Source organism: Macrotis lagotis, chromosome 5, assembly GCF_037893015.1.
Source record: "Macrotis lagotis isolate mMagLag1 chromosome 5, bilby.v1.9.chrom.fasta, whole genome shotgun sequence".
NCBI classification, from domain to species: Eukaryota; Metazoa; Chordata; class Mammalia; order Peramelemorphia; family Peramelidae; genus Macrotis; species Macrotis lagotis.
The window spans coordinates 18026241-18043769 of NC_133662.1; the positions used below are offsets into that span (position 1 = coordinate 18026241).

At 38.2% G+C, this 17529-nt stretch overlaps 1 long non-coding RNA gene across 2 annotated transcripts in view; it reads right to left on the minus strand.

The window, feature by feature from the left end:
• Positions 1-13272: 13272 nt before the first annotated feature.
• The window catches only part of LOC141489629 (uncharacterized), a 31091-nt gene continuing 26834 nt past the window's right edge, over positions 13273-17529 (minus strand). For both annotated transcript variants that reach the window (XR_012468955.1, XR_012468956.1), the window contains 3 exons: positions 14605-14723; positions 14342-14463; positions 13273-13375 (listed from right to left, as the gene is read on the minus strand). This is a non-coding gene — a long non-coding RNA (uncharacterized LOC141489629). The remainder of the gene's footprint in view (positions 13376-14341; positions 14464-14604; positions 14724-17529) is intronic.

Below are 17529 nucleotides of genomic sequence, written 5' to 3' on the forward strand. Positions count from 1 at the left end.
GAGACTTAAGTCAGTTTTTAAGAAAACTTTAATAGTTGAAGGGAGACTGGCTTGGAGTGGGGAGAAACTTGAGGCAGAGAGAGCAACTAGAAGGCAAGTGTGATAGGACAAATTGGACCAGAGTGGAAGCTTTCAGATGGCATAAAATCCTCTCATATATGAGAGATATTAAGGAAGCAGAATGGACAGGATTTACAACATAATGGATAATGTTACCCCAGTAAGGTAATGAGAATGACAGACAGTTTCCCAGTCTAAATAGGAATGAAAATAGCTATCCAGACTTGAGAAACTGAGTGACTGGGAAGATAGTGGTGTCTTCAATAGAAAAGGGCAGCTAGGTGGCACAGTGCCAGGCCTGAAGTCAAGAAGATTCATCTTCCTGAGTTCAAATCTGGTCTCAGACACTTACTAACTGGGCAAGTCACTTCACCTCTGTTTGCCTTAATCCACTAAAGAAGGAAATAGCAAACCACTATAGTATCTTTGCCAAGAAAGCTCTATGGACAGTACTGACGTGCTATGGTCCATGAAGTCAGACATGACTGAATGACTTAACCACAACAACAACAACAATTGGCCATTGGTCTGTGTCCTTCTCCTCTAACTCTTCAAAGAAATCCCTCTCCTCCTCTTAGGTCCAATCTATGACTCATATCCCAACCCTCAAGCCAACAAAATCTCTTCTACCTATTCTGAAGTGTCTCTCTCCTGGTCCCCCATCTCCTAGCAACCATATAACTTCTTTCTCTGACCTCTAACTCTTACCTTATACTTGGGACCCTTCTTTGATTTATGAGACTCAGAGCAATGTCTCTAGGAAGACAGAAGAGCAATTCTCAGTCACTCAAACACAATTCACTTCATGTGGAGTCACAAAAGGCATAGACCCCAGCAATATGAAATTCATAGAACATTAGAGCTAAAAGCACCCATGTTTATCCTTAGATAGAAAGTATGCCAGAGGAAAAAAAGAAAATATAGACAGGAGTGATGGGTAAACTGAAAATGTTAGGTAGCTGATGTTTCATCATCACTTTTTCATCACTGTAGTAAACTAAGGACCCTAAAAGTTTCCATAGAAGGAAATAGAATTTATAAATTATTCGAAAGTGAGATGGAGTCAGTACTCTCTAGGAAAGAGAGGGGACCAGGAAACTTGACTATCCTGGGTCAAAAAGCTTTGTGGTAGGACAAAAAGGTACACAATCTGGATGCTAGCATACAGTTTAGACTTCTTCCCTTCCTTCTACAACCCTTAAGATTTTCATTTGCTGATTGTCCTGTGGGTGATTGGACTTGGGTGGCTGCTAATTGCCACTACTGATAAAATTCAAGTCTATTAGTCAGTAAGCAAGACTTGTCAAAGACCCTGGATGCTGAGAAGAACCTGATTCCTGAGATTGAATATAGGTTCTACAAAACAAAATGATCCCACATACTAAGAATGACAGTTATTTTGATTTGTGCTGGATACAAGAGAAGAGATTTCTTTCAACATTCTTTCCCTTACTTTTCCTGGTTACAGTCCTTGAACCAAAGACAGAGTCATCGATACTCATACATATTATTCTTCCTTTATTCCTTCCCCTTGCCTGGGATACATATGGTTAAGTAATTTCCATTTTGTACCCCAGAGAAACTGAGAAGACAATTGGGAAGAGGTTTAGGAGAAGGCTGGAAGCAGATGGCACCATATGGGGGTGCATGACCTATTTCTTTTCATAGTCCCTAGGCTCAATAAACTGTAATGCCAATATGTTAAGTACCTGAGTCCTGTGAGTTTGAGAGGATTTGTGACCTAACTAGGGAAAACTCAGTCAGATGGGGTAGGGGCTTTAGGACTGTGCTTATATTTCATTTTGAATATTTTATTTCAATTCCCTTAATTTTGGACTCGGACAATATTATTGCTTGAAGTCATAAACTCAGGAATAGGAAGACTAGTCTAGGCATCTACAGCCTCTGATGGCCAGTGGGGAGTAGAAAAATTTAGAAAGATTATCCTGTCTCTGTGCTAGACTCTGATGAAATCCTTAGGCTGATGGTTCAAGTATAATGCCATCTGGTGGGCAATTAAGATATTTTATTTGGAGAATAAAAGGTGTTTGAGAGTCTGGTAAGATAGTTGACTGATAGAAAAATAACTCATACCAAGTTCCTAAGAGATTGGGCATAGAAAAAAGAAGAGATTAGTCAGTAGGAAAAGAATTAGATTGGTCATTAGGATAAATTGTAATGTTACAAGTAAACCTGAAGAAATAGCCATACACTTACATCGGTGACAATACTAGAGATTGCCTGTGAAAAATATCTTATATTTATTGCTCCAAGTGTAAATTACTGAGAGTTTGTGTATCCTTGTTTTTTTTTATTTTGCTATTCTATTTATTTGACTCCTTTGTATCATGTTCATGCTATAGCCATGACTGTTGCTTTGTCGATATACTGTGTTTTTAATATAGGCTTATTAACCATGTTATTTTTGCAATGAGCTAGCTTTGTTTTGTTCCAATACCTTATTGTTTATGATTGTGTACTGTATTTTAAATATACATGTCCTTTTGAGATGGATGTAGTTAGGACAATTGTCCCTCTCAGATGATACTCTTCATAGTACCATATCTATTGCCTGTACTGTTACTGCAAACATTTTTTATTTTGTTTTCTATGGTAGCATACGTTGGTTACTCAGGGTACCATGAAAAAAATCATTATTGTTATTTTAAAGAATTGTTTATGCTTATATGTATAGTTTCAGATCTCAAGCCTAGCCCAATTGATTTTGCAAGGGACTGCAAAAAGTTTCAGCCCAGAAGAGGAATGTAACCTGGGACTCAAGTCTATTTTGCCTAAGACTCTCCCCTATGCAGAATAATTTCAAAATTTTCTCTGCCTATGTGAGGGATGGACTTGGCTAGAGCTTGAGAGAGAGAGGAGAGATCTGAGTTCTTCTGACTTCCAGCCTCAATAAAAGACATACATTATTCTAGGCTCTTCCCAGATAGAGATAGAGTGTTGGAAGAAGCCAATTAAGAATAATCAGTGTTCCAGACTTGTTTCCCTAGAGATTTTAGGGACATTCCCCCATGGGTGATATTGAAGAGTCTTACTTGATTGTGCTATCTTACTCTTAGTGGAATGGCTCATTTTGTGTATTGTCCAATATAACATCTGTGGAACATCTCTAATTACTGTTTTCTATAGGCTTATAAAATGTATTTATTTGGTAGAGTAATATATGGTAGTCTTTTTATAACTGGTATTTGATAGGGAGACAAGCTATTGGATATAAATTGAATCAGGGATCAGAATAATGATTTAAATCTAAAAATTATTTTTCCTAGTCTAATAGTATTGTGAAGGGGGAACAGATATAATTCTGCACTGTATCCTCTCTCTGAGTAGAACAGAACTAGTCTCATGATCCCAATATCCTGCTTTCTCTGCTGTCAGGAATCAGAGTCTCCCTTGAAGAAGGGTATGTAGAGGAAACTCTCTAGAGCATGGGTATCCAACCTTTAAGCTTTTCTGGGCCACATTGCCCAACAAAAACTTGTCAAAGGCCCCATGGAGAATTTAAAATTTATTTATGACCATCATATAGCTCATATTATCAATGAGTATAATAATAAAATGTAAAAATGCCACATGAATGACCTTTGAGGACCACATGTGACCTAAGAGCCATGGGTTAGACACACATGCTCTAGAGATATTTATTCAAGTCTCCCTGAGATCCACATGTAAACACACCTAACTTGAATGGACAATACACTATAGAATTGGTATGATAATACAATCTCTTTCCTTCTGTAAAACTTAAAGATAGCAGCATTCAACTATATAATTCAAGGGCACCAGAGAACGAGGTCTATGTATAATACTTGTCACAATAATAAACTTTTCCAGGCTTTAAGTCTTGTGGAGATATTGCTGATTCAAAGGATAAATTCTACTGTTGAATCCTAGAAATCCCATTCTTGAACTCCCTACCCTCCTCAGATCCTTCCTCTCTCCAGAGCCACACTCACCCATTGCTGCCTTTCTTCATTATCCCCAGATTCAACTGTCCTGAACCCTCAAACAACTTTTGGAGGTGGGGCAGAAATGTTACACCCAGATAATTGTATTGGATTCTGAATATTGATTAAAAGTACTGTAGAACTTGGGATATCTTTCCTCTCACTCCCTTCTGTTGTCTACTGTCACTCGACAATCATGGAAAAGTGTAGTGAAAGGAAAAGACTAATAAGTTAGGACACTTTTGGATTTTAGGCCCAGTTTGGCCATTGACTCAATCAATTAACCTGGGCAAATCAGATCACCTCATTTCCCTTATCTTTGTAAGGCAGAGAGGCTTGTTTTAGATCTTGAAGCTTTTTCTGAGTTTTAACAGCTCCATGATCCAATAATTATAGTTCAGATATGCTAATACCCTCCCCTTATTGGTTGGTGCCCTTGATGCTAGAAAAATGAAGACTAACCAGTATCCCTGCATCCAAGCAGAGGGGAAAGGGGTGGTTCCCAGCAGAGAGACAAGGGCTGGCTTCCTTCTTCCTACTTACTCTATCATAGGTAAGTTGACTACCCCTAAGTCTTATCAAGCCACTATTCCATTGGTCATCACATTCATACTGAGAAGGAGCTGGATGAATGCAAAGAGCACTGAATTTGAAGTCAGAGGAACTATGCTGGAATCTTACCAGTCACTAGTTGCTTGTTTTTCATTTTGAAGAGAACTAATGATATCTGAGGGTAATGCTTTGACTTGTGCATGAATTGAATTTAGGTGAGGCAGAATTGCATAAGATCATCAGTATCACTCTCTTTTCCAGAGCCATGGAAGTCCAGTGGCAGGACAAAAGTCAAGACAGCAAACAATGGCCCCAGGGGGAGTGGATGACCTTGATGTCTTCCTTGGTGATCAAGTTTTAAGTCCCATTAAGGCTCCATAGTGCCTGCTTCAGACACTTTCATAGCTTTGGACAAATCACTTAAACTCTTTGGAGCCTCTATAAAATGAAATGACCTCTAAAGTCCTTGACAGCCTTAAATTATATGATCCTTTGATTTCCTTCCATTTACCATAGGGTTATAGGTGGAAGAAAGGAAGGAAGGAAACAAAGATGTATCAATTATCTATTATATTTCAGTCACTATGCTGAGTGTTTATCTCTTTTCATCCTCACAACAATTCTGGAAGGTAGATATTATTACTTATTTTACAGTTAAGTAAGTGGAGGTAGACAGAAGTTAAGTACAACTAGAAAGTGTCTGAAACTGAATTTGGACTCATCTTTCCTAGCCTAGGTCTAGCATACTATCTGATTTGCCACCTAGCAGCAGTCTTCAGTAATAATACCAAAGTGAGCACCTCTTGAACCAGTCAAGGAATTTAGAATATTTTTTGTATTGGAGGTATAAAGGATATCCAACAACCCTTACTCTTGATGATATTGACATCCAAGACTCCTAAGAGTTTTAGATAAACCTGTATGCAAATATTACATATTGGATAAACGAAATAGCATTGTATCTAGAGACTGAGGACCTAAGTTTGAAATCTGACTCAGATAATGACAATGTGATTTTAAGCAAATTATTTCCCCTCTGGACTGTTTCTTCATCTGAAAAAAAAAAAGGTTAGACTAGACAGCCTCTGAGCTCACATTTAGTTTTTTCTCTCTGGCACTTAGCACACTATCCTTGCATCATAGTTATTTGTGTATGTCTCCATCCCTCCCTTCTTCAAATCTGAAAGTTCTGTGTTATACCCAATTGTTACTACTTTTATGACCTTGGACAAGTCACACTGGACTCACTTTTCTCATTTTTAAAATAAAAGGGCTAGATCAGATTTTCATTAAGCTTTCTTCCAATGATGTCTATGATTCAATAGGTTTTTATATTTCTAGTTTCTCATACAGTGCTTTGTACATAATAGCACTTAAGGGATTATTTGTTGAATTGGATCTTTTTTCTATAAATGTGTATCTATCTCCCTTATTGACCAGGAAAGAGAACTGAACTTGAAATAAGATTTGCGTTGGAGTCTAGCTTGACTTTACTTTTCACGAGCTGAGAAAACTTAGGCAAATCATTTTATATTTCTAAATCTTGGGCTCCTCATCTCTAAACTGGACATTATAATATACTATTTACCTCACAAGACTATTAAAAAAATCAAATGGGGGGGTGGTAGCTAGGTGGTGCAGTGGATAGAGAACCAGTCCTGAAGTCAGGAGTACCTGAGTGTCAGAGTTCAAATCCAACCTCAGACACTTAATAATTACCTAGCTTTGTGGCCTTGGGCAAGCCACTTAACTCCTTTTGCCTTAAAAAAACCCAAACAAATAAAAAGATCAAAAGGGGAAGAGAACATAGCATGACCATACTTTAAACTGCATTATAAAGAAATAATCAACAAAATTATTTGGTAAATGGTTAAAAAAGAGGAAAATCAAAATGGAATAGATTAGATATATAAGAATGAGAAACAATAGAAAACAGTGAGCAAACTAAATAACAGGGATCAAAGGGGAGAAAGCTAGAATACCACCTGGAAGTAAGTTTAGACCAGACAAAGAAAAAAATAACCAAACTCATAAGGAAGAAGAATTAATAATGAATGGAAAGAAAAAAATTAGAAACTGCCCAATCCAATTATTTGCTAATAAAACAGAAAAGCTAAATGAAATGGATGACTCTCTGAACAAAACATAAAGATTAACAAAACAGGAAATAGAGAACCCAAAAACTCAGTCTCAGAAAGAGAAATTGAGTAAGCCATAAATGAACTCCTATGGAAAGAAATTCTCAGATCAGACAGATGTATAAGAACTCTAGCAAATATTGAAAGAACAAATAGTCTCTGTATTAAATTGTTCTCAAAAAAAAAAAAAAAAGGAAGAAGGTACTTTACCAGAGTCCTTCTTTGATGTGGTTATAGTCCTACTACCTAAATGAGGATAAGGTAATTCAGAGAGAGGAAGTATAGATCAATACCATTAATGAATAGTGTTGCTAAAATACTAAATAAAATAGTGAGAAGAGATAGCGATATCTCTGAAACATTTTTCATTATAACAAGGGTACATTTATAAAAGGAATGCAAAAATGAGTTAACATTTAGAAGGCTAGTTTCATAATAAATTAAGAGAAAAACAACAAAAATCATATGATTATATCAATAGATGTAGAAAAAGTGACAAAACAAAGCAACCATTTCTTTAGAAATAGAATTGAATAATAATAGATAGATATAATAATAAACAAAATAGAAAGCATAGAATAAAGGCAATACTTTAATAATGACTGAAAATGTTTAACTTAAAGGCAAGCACCATTTGAGATGTTGAAGTTAGAAATTTTCCCAGTAAGATATTAATATATTAAATAAGTATATTAATTCTCACAATATTATTTAACATAAAAAGAGTAGCTACAATAATTTTTCTGTAATACTCCAATGGCCTATAATTTGGTCAAGTGTGTGCTTTGATTCCATAGCTGTAGTTGGCAATCTTTCTATTACTTTAAAGAAGTTTATTGGGGGGGGGGGCTAGGTGGTGCAGTGGTTAGAGCACCAACCCTGGAGTCAGGAGTACCTGAGTTCAAGTCTGGCTTCAGACACACAATAATTACCTAGTTGTGTGGCCTTGGGCAAACCATTTAACCCCATTGCCTTGCAAAAACTTAAAAAAGAAGTTTGTAGGGAGTCGCTTTTCTAAAAAATTCATTTTTCTATGGCCCACCTGGTGATGAGTATATTTATTGAGGCAACAAATGACAAAATACAGTAAGTCACTGGCAATAAGACAAAAAGGCAACAAAATTAGGAGAAAACAATTGTCAGCTTTTTTATTTATGGATGACATAATCGTTTACTTAGAAAACCCAAGAGGATAAACAAAAAAACATTTAATCAGGATGCTAAATAATCTTATCAAAATAGCAGTAAGGTATAAAAATAAATTCACAAAAATCAACATTTCTATATATATTGCTTAAAAACCAGGAAGAGTGGGTAAAAATAGCATTTAAAATAATAGTGTATTAAATCCTTGGGAATTATCCTAACAATACCACCTATATAAATATTATCATAAAACAACTTGTATGAAAATGAAGAAATACCCAGTATTTATAAAGGTATTAGATATTTATGCCTTACCTCTGCTATTATAAAGACAATAATATTACTCAAATTAATCTGCAGATTGAATACAGTACTAATCAAAAATGCCAAGAAGAAAATTTTCAAGTGAAAAAAGAGTGATATATTTCATATGACAAAATTCATATGAAGATTAATGAAAAAAATTTTAAAAGTGGGGGAAAACTGATTAGCATTACTATATCTCAAATATTATAAAGTAGGAATTGTTAAAATTATTTGGTAAAAATAGGAAAATATATTAAATAAGTAAGATTAAGAAGTAAATAGATATTGTAGTCTAGAATTTATTAAAAAGCAATGCCTTGGGGCGGAGCCAAGATGGCGACATGAAGGGATCCAGTCTTAGGAGCTCTCTGATAAAAACTCATAAACTAAGGACTCTAACTAAACTTTCAAGAGACAGAACCCACAAAGGGACCCAGTGAGGCAGTTCTCCTACTCAAGGTAACCTGGAAAAGAGCAGAAAGGCTCTGCTCCCCTGGGTCGGAGGGGTGGCCAGCCAGAGGGGTGGCCCACCAGAGCCAAAGAACTTCAGCCTCCTGGAGGCAGCCCCAGGGCACTGGGAGCTGCAGCTCACAGCAGCGGGGGAGTCTCCTGAGCTGCACCCCGGGGAGCACCGGGCACAAAGTGGGGGAACAGTGGGGGACCTCTGCCAGAGTGAGCACATGGAGCCCAGCCCTCAGGGCACACAGCCAGCAGGCAGAGGTGGTAAGCAGGAGCCCCCAGGGCATGAGCCCATTTAGCTGAGGGAGGGGAGTGAAGAGAGAGAGAGACTGCAGAGCTCTGTCCTCTGCCTCTGGAACAGGACTCTGGGGCTCTGACCACATTCAGATCCTGATCCCAGTCTAGGCCCCCCCATAGAACAACAGGGCCCCCCCCCACCTTGGCCCCGTGGCAGAGGGGGGCACTTATGGTCATTCACAGACCAGGAGGGAGGACAGAACCTCACACACTGAGATCCTTGTGGGAGTGTCCCAAAAGCTCAGGAAGCACCCCAAAAAAACAGGCTTAGGCTGGGAAAATGAACAAGCAAAGAAACAAGAGGAAGACCATTGAGAAATATTTTGCAAATGAGCCCAAGAAGGATCAAAATACTCACTCTGAAGATGAGGAAGCACAAGCTCCTGCATCTAAAGACTCCAAGAAAAACAGAAATTGGGCTCAGGCTATGATAGAGCTCAAAAAAGACTTTGAAAATCAAATGAGGGAGTTGGAAGAAAAACTGGGAAAAGAAAGGAGAGAGATGCAGGAAAAAACATGAAAATGAAGTCAGCAGCTTAGTCAAGGAAATCCAAAAAAATGCTGAAGAAAATAGCATGCTAAAAAACAGCTTAGGTCAAATGGATAAAACAGTTCAAAAAGTTATTGAGGAGAAGAATGCTTTAAAAAGCAAAATTGGCCAGATGGAAAAAGAGATAAGAAAACTCTCTAAGGAGAACAAATCCTTCAGACAAAGAATAGAATTCAGGGAGATTGATGAATTTACCAGAAATTAGGAATTAATACTTCAAAACCAAAAAAATGAAAAATTAGATGAAAATGTGAAATATCTCATTGAAAAAACAACTGATATGGAAAACAGACTTAGGAAAGATAATTTGAAAATTATTGGAATACCTGAAAGTCATGATCAGGAAAAGAGCCTTGACATCATTTTCAAAGAATTACTACAGGAAAATTGCCCTGATATTCTAGAAGCAGAGGGCAAAACAGAAATGGAGAGAATCCACTGATCCCCCTGAGAAAGAGATCCCAAAAAACCAACCCCTAGGAATATTATAGCCAAGTTCCAGAACTCCCAAGTCAAAGAGAAAATATTACAAGCAGCCAGAAGGACACAGTTCAAATATCGTGGAGCTGCAGTCAGGATCACTCAGGACTTAGCAGCATCTACATTGGAAGCTTGTAGGGCTTGGAATACAATATACTGGAAGGCAAAAGAGCTTAGAATGCAGCCAAGAATGAACTACCCAGCAAGGCTGAATGTCCTCTTCCAGGGAAAAAGATGGACTTTCAATGAACCAGCGGAATTTCAAAGGTTCCTTTTGGAATGGCCAGAGCTGAACAGAAGGTTTGATCTTCAGATACAGGACTCAGGTGAAGAAGCATGGAGATTGGAGGAGAGGGAGGAAATATGAGGGACTTAATGAGGATGAACTGCATGTATAGAAAAATGATACTGATAATATTCATATGAACCATCTCAGTTAATAGAGCAGGTAGAGGGAGCTTTTATAGTTGAAGCACAGGAGAAAGCTGAATTTGAAGATAAAATATGGTGTAAAAATGGAGTCAATAGGAAAAAAAGGGAAATGGAAAGGGAGAAAGAAAAGGGAGAGGGGGAATAGTCCAAGATATTTCATATAATAAGATTTTTTTATTACAATGAGCTATTGCAATGATATGGAAGGGGGAGGCAAGGGGGAATGAGGGAACCTTTGCTCTCATCAGAGATGGCTAGGAGAGGAAACAGCAAATATACTCAATGGGGTATAGACATCTGGAGTAAGAAGGAGGGGGGAGCAGGGGGAAGGGGTGGGGATGTGAATAAAGGAGAGGATGGATCATGGGGGGACAGTGTTCAGATATAACATATTTTCTTTTTTACTTCTTGCAAGGGGCTGGGATTGGATGGCCTGCCCAGGACCATAGGGCCAGGTGGATTCTGGGCCTAAGGGGTGATATGGGGGCTCAGGGCTTCTTGGCCCCAGGACCAGGGATCTGTCTGCTGCGCCACTCAGCGACCCTACAGCAGAGTCAGAGTGAAAGGAGAGAGAAAATATAGTACACGGTAGTGGAGAAATAAGAAAGGAGGGAGTTGCGATCAGCAATGGCAACGTTGGAAAAATATGGAAGTAACTTTTGTGATGGACTTATCATAAAGAATGTGATCCACTCACGACAGAGTTGATGGTGTTGGAACAAAGACTGAAGCACATTTTTTGTTATTATTATTTGGGGGAAGGTGCAGGGCAAGTGGGGCTGGGTGGCCTGCCTGGAGCCACATAGCAGAATGATCTTTGAGTGTCTGAGGCCGGATTTGGACCCAGGTGCTCCTGGCTCAAGGACCAATGCTCTGTCTGCCATCCAGCCACCCCTACTATTATTACTATTTTATTTTATTTTGGGTCTTTTTTTCTTTCTTTCTTCATTTTGGTTTTTGCAGGGCAGTGGGGATCGGGTGGCTTGCATGTCACATGGCTGGGTGATTATTGGGTTTACGAGGCTGGATATGGACTCGGGTGCTCATGGCTCTAGGGCTGGTGCTTCGTCCATTGCGCCACCTGGCCATACCTACAATTATTACTATTATTTTTTTTTAATTTTAATTTTTTTTCTCTCCCCTTTACTTTTTCGCCCAAGCAAGTCTATCTATATTCATGGGGGGAGGGGTATTTTGTTTACTTGTAAACAAGTATATTTTATTAATGTAAAAAAAAACATTTGTACGAAATGAGAATAAAAAATTAGAAAAAAAAAAGCAATGCCCTGGAAAAGTATTTAAAATTGTTAAAAATCAGAAAAATCCAAATTATCACCTCACTATCTTCAGAAGAAAAAAATAGATGGAAAAAAATTAATGCTGAGAGGTGTCAAAGGGAGGGTAGATAGATGAATTAAATTTGGGTGGAACTATCTACTGAAAAATTAATTGGGATTATGCAAGCAAAATTATAAAATAATGCATGCTCCATGATCCAGATATCCTCCAACTGCAATTGTACTCAAGAAGGTTATTAACAAAAAGAAAAGATACATATGTAACAAACATAATTTGTAGTAGCATTATTTGTGATGACAAAAATCTAGGAATAAAATATGTCCCCAACGATTAAGGAATGGTTGAACAAATTATGAAATATGAATGTTATGTAATACTATCTCACCATAAGGAATGATAGATGGATCCAACATGGCAGTGCCAAGTCTGAGCCACAACATACTGAGGATTAAAGCAGTGAGCAGGGACTCTTGGAAAACAGTGTGTACCTGGAAAACAAGTGGTGGGTCTGTCAGTCAGGGTCAAAAGAGGAAGAGGAATAAGAGCAGCTAAATCCCAAAGATTTAATTCACTGCTATTATTTTAAATGATATTTTTAACCTACTTTTTCTGTGTGTGTTTTTTTGTCAGTATACATCCCAGACCACTTATTTCATGTTCTGAATATCTCCTGATACACTGAGATGGTCATGCCTGGTTATTTCTTTTAGTTAGGGAGAAGTGGCATAGTGTAATGAATAGAGTTAACCTTAAAACCAGGAACACCTGATTCAAGACTTGGTCTCTGACTGTGTGACCCTGGGCAAATCACTTTAATTTCAGTGATCTAGTCAACTCTCTGAGTTTTAGAGAAGTGCTGTCTCTGAACTGATTTACAGAGCCCCCTTTCCTGGGAATTTCCTCCAGCAAGGAAATCACAGGTCCACTTTCTATCCCTATCCTTAATTGATGATCATTTAATTTATTTATTTATTTTTGATTTTTACAATTTTCTCCCTAATCTTGCTTCCCTCCTCCCATCCCACCCCCACAGAAGGTAGTTAATCTTTACATTGTTTTCATGCTATACACTGATCTAAGTAATTGATGATTATGAGCCAAACTTCCCCCAAAATGATTCTATGAAGATTTTGTTCAGGCCTTGTAGACTAGTAAATAGCTGAAATGTCAATCTTATACTTGAACTCTAGAGACCACAGTGATTTGAGTTGGAATCTTCCTGGTCCAGTAAATCAATGCCTCCCAACTATCCTGTGGTATGTTGCCCTACTCCTAATCCACAGATGTGCCGCAAATGTGGGCTGGAGGGAGAACCATATGTGGGAATCATCTTAAGTATTAGAAGTCAGTGAAACCAGACTCCTTGACCCCATGAGAAACAAACCTGTGACTTAAGGATCGTATAGATGGAAGGGACCAAATAGGTCAAGTTTTCCAACCTCTTCATTTTATAAGATACATAACTGAATGGAAAGATATTTGAACTTGGGTTCTATGTCTCCAGAGAAAATGCTATGACTCTAGAGAAAATACCATGCTTCCTCCAAACTTTGGGGGAGGGCTAATTACTGCCAGTATGAGACTGATCTACCAAGCAACATTTTCTTTAATAAGCAGAAGTATTTGAGTGCCAACTTGAGCATTCTTCTTTTCCTCCTTCTTCTCCTCTTCGTCTCTTCCTCCTCTTCTTCCTTTTGACAATATGAAGTTGAAATTAAATGTAAAATACCCATGTAGCAGTCCCAAAAACCACTTTATGTTCTAATGAGGTTTAAGTATCAACTTCTTAGAAGCTTCTAACAGTAGATATAAATTGAATGGCTGAATTTCTCTGAACTGTTTATGCTTAGTATTTCTTTTGTAAATAGGAATAATTAACCTGTCTTATCACTGATTCATTTTGTACATTAAGTACCTTTTCACTTCCTTGGTGGAGGGGGAGGAATTCTAGATGAGTTGTACTGTAAAGCAGTTTTTTCCCCAGGACTTCAGATGGGGATTGAATGAGTCAAAGAGTATTGTCTCATTTCTCCATTTGAAACAAGGCTTTCCAAGACTTAACCAAAATTCAAAACCCATTCCTGGGTCTAGAACAGTGAGTGAGTACAGTATCCTACCTCACTGGGGGCCTCAGTATGAAAAAAGGAAATATTCAGGCTTTCACAGGGAATTTTCTTCAAATATACGACATCTTCACAGTCATGGAGAATACAGTATACAGTTGATGACCAAATTTTTAAAAGGTATTATCTGAGTAGTAGAACCAATATGTTCTTAAAGGGTCTCTATTAATGATTGTAAGGTGCATCCAGACCTATGACTTCCTCCATGTAAGAAAATATTTATATGGAAACTTCACCACCACCATCATAGCTAGCATTTATATAATGTTTTGTCAAGATTTGCAAAGTACTTTACATATTATTATCCAACTGGGTTTTAACAAAACCCCCATAAGGTCAGTACTATTATTGCATTAACAATACAAATGAGGATACTGAGTCTCATAGATTTTAAATGACTTATCCAAAATCATACAAATGAAATGCTTGAGGCTAGATCTGAGCCCATGTTTTCCTGATTCCAAGTCTAGCACTGTATCATCTTAGTTCATCTGTTACTAACCTCAGACACTGATGGTAGGTTATATTACTTACTTGGGGTCCAACAAGTACGTGTCAGAAGCAAATCTTGAACCTAGATCTTTTAGAATACTTGGCTGGTTCTTTATCCACTGTGCTAGGGAGCCTTCTTCCATATGTTAAGATCATACAAAATCCTTTGATAAATGCAACCTCAGAGTTAATCTTTTTATATTTCTTTAAGACTTGTAAAATCTTTTATATACATTATCTCATTTAACTTTCTGTTTTGATTATCAGTAACAAGCAAGATGTTGAACAGGAAGACACAGGCTTACCATAGGTCTTAGTCACTGTAATAAAGGATGGCTTGGGCAGAGGACATAGGGAAGGGGTTTTCTTCCTTATTGATAATGAGGTCCTATAGAACTCCTGTCAGAGAGGCAGCATGATGCTCCTGAAAGAATGAAGGACATGGAGCCTTCAGATCAGTTCTGTAAAATTCTGTAATCTGCATCTACTGGTCCAGTGACCAAGGGCAAATCTCTCAACTTTTCTAAGCTTCAGTTCCCTCATCTATAAAATCCACATTGCTGTCTCTTTTTGTTTTGTTTTTTGGGGTTTTTTTAGTTTTTTGCAAGGCAAATGGGGTTAAGTGGCTTGCCCAAGGCCACACAGCTAGGTAATTATTATCTGTCTGAGACCGGATTTGAACCCAGGCACTCCTGACTCCAAGGCTGGTGCTTTATCCACTACACCACCTAGCTGTCCTGCTGTCTCTTTTCACCTTGATGACTGGTTAACTCCAAAAGGATTTAGGAAGAAGAAAGGAGGGCTCCTAACTGAGGGGTGATTCTAATTGAGCTACTTAAGGGGAGGGGGTGCAAAGGAGTACAATGGGTATATCAGAAGAGGACTGCCTCTCTGCCCCTCACCCAGCCTTACCCTCTGACCACACTTGACAAGTCCTATAAATGTTCTGTCATTAAACAAACAAGGGCAGCCTGTAAGGGGAGCTATCCAGTTAGTTAAAGGGAGGTTGTCCTAGGGAAGTTGGGATTAAAGCTGTAAAATCTATGAAGGGAAAGAAGCTGCTGGTCATAGGCCCCTGGAGACAATCAATTGCTTCTAGTCAAAAATCTAAAAGGCAATTCCTCTGGAGTCATAGGGAGAACGGAGATTTAAAGAAGAATTCTGGCACAAACAAATGAATCTCTAAATCAAAGCTCAGAATCATTTGATGATCTTTAGAAATCATTGAGCATAAAAGAGGGACCAGAAAATTATAGAAAACAAAAGTGTCAGTTTTCCAAAAGTATTCAAGGCTGATCCCAGTAGTTATAAGTTATAGACTAGTCAAATTGACAATAATCTCTGGAAAAAAATTCTAGAATACATTACTGAACAGATGATTTGTGAGAAAAGAAATTGGTATTTGAGAAGAGCCAGCAAGAGTTCACTAAGAAATCATGCCTGGCTAGGCTAGCCTCATGTTCCTTTTCTTTCCCAGCATACTGGGTTAGAAGTAGTATGATAGTATGATTAAATGCATTTATCGCTGTTTGAATGACTTCATCCAAATAAAAAATCAAATATGGTTTTTGGATATGGTCAATGTGGAAATTTATTTTGCTTGACTATGTATATTTGTTACAAGAGCTTTCTTTTTTCTTTTTCCTATAAAAGATAGAAGGGAGAAAGGATAGAGATAAAATTTTTCATTAAAAAATAAAATTATATACACATACACTGATTTTCATATAGAACAGAACCTGTGGCAAGATACCCCAGAGGTCACAAGAATCTTAGATTTGGAAAGAATTTCAGAGGTCATCTAGTTAAATTTACTAGATAGGAATCATTTCCACAAAAAGGGAGCAAATGATGGGCATTCAGCTTCTAGTTAAAAGCCTTCAGTGATGTGGAAACTCAATGTCACCCTTGGAATATCCCATTCTACCCTTAAACAGAACTAATTGTGAGGTTAAGATGTTTTTTATTTGTGTAGAGTCAAAATTTTCCTTTCTGAAACTTCTGCTCATTGTTTTTGATTCTGCCTTCTGGTGCCAGGAAAAATGAGTCTAATCCCTTTTGCATATGACAGCTATAAATACCTGGAGATAGCCATCAGGTTTACTTCCCACCTGTCCTCTACCAAGACTTTTTTTCTGTAGGCTAAATACTTTTAGTTCCCATTCTCAAAGAAGAGAAGACTTAGGGGGACATATGCAAGCTATATGCAAATACTTGAATGCTTGGGGGAAAAGGAGTAGACTTGTCCTGTGTATCCATAGAACACAGAAACAGTAAGAACAGATATTTCAGCTCAATAGAAGTAAGAACTTCCTAATTATTGGAGTTATCCAATCATAGAATAGATTCTCTTGTGAACCAGTGAGCTCCCTGTCATTGAAAGTGTTCAGGCAGAGACTGGATGATTCTCTGTCAGGGATATGATTCTTGTATTGTCTGGGAGGTTGACTAGATGGTTTCTGAAGTCTCTTCTGGGATTGTATGATCCTGAGATAATGGGGACAATGGCAGTTTCAGAAAAGAGAATCTCAGAAACCAAAAAGAGGAAAAAAATCACAGAATAAGACACAGAGAGATAGAAACCCATAGGAATACAGAGACACAAATAAACCTTGATGCAGGAAAATAGGTGAGGAGAGAGACAGACTCAGATCCACAAATACACACACACACACACACACACACACAGAGAGAGAGAGAGAGAGAGAGAGAGAGAGAGAGAGAGAGGGAGAGAGAGAGAGAGAGAGAGAGAGAGAGAGAGAGAGAGAGAGAGAGAGAGAGAGAATGCAGACTCTCAGTCATTTGTTTACCTCTGAAAGCCCAGTAGTTGGGACCAAAGGGGGAAGCTGCTTCCTAACCAAATCCTTATACCCCTTGAGCCTCATTAGGGCTAAGCCTGCTTGGCATTAATTAGGGGCCACGCTAATGGTTTGGAAGATTGGCCAGTTCCGGGGATGCTGATGAATAGAGAACTTGCTGAGATTTATTCCTAATTATCTCATTTGTCTCCCCCCATTACTCTTTATGGCCAGGATTTATGAAGCCATTAGGGGGGCCCAGCCAGGCCAGGATGAGCTGGGAGCTGCAAGACGCTTCATAATAATAACAATAACAATAATTGCCATGTGGCAGATGAATGGGGAGCAGACCTTTTGCTTGCTACCCCAAGTTCATTTCCCCTTGCTCCAGTTCCCAGTTCTCCATTTATCCACCCTCCTGAGTTCTCAAGT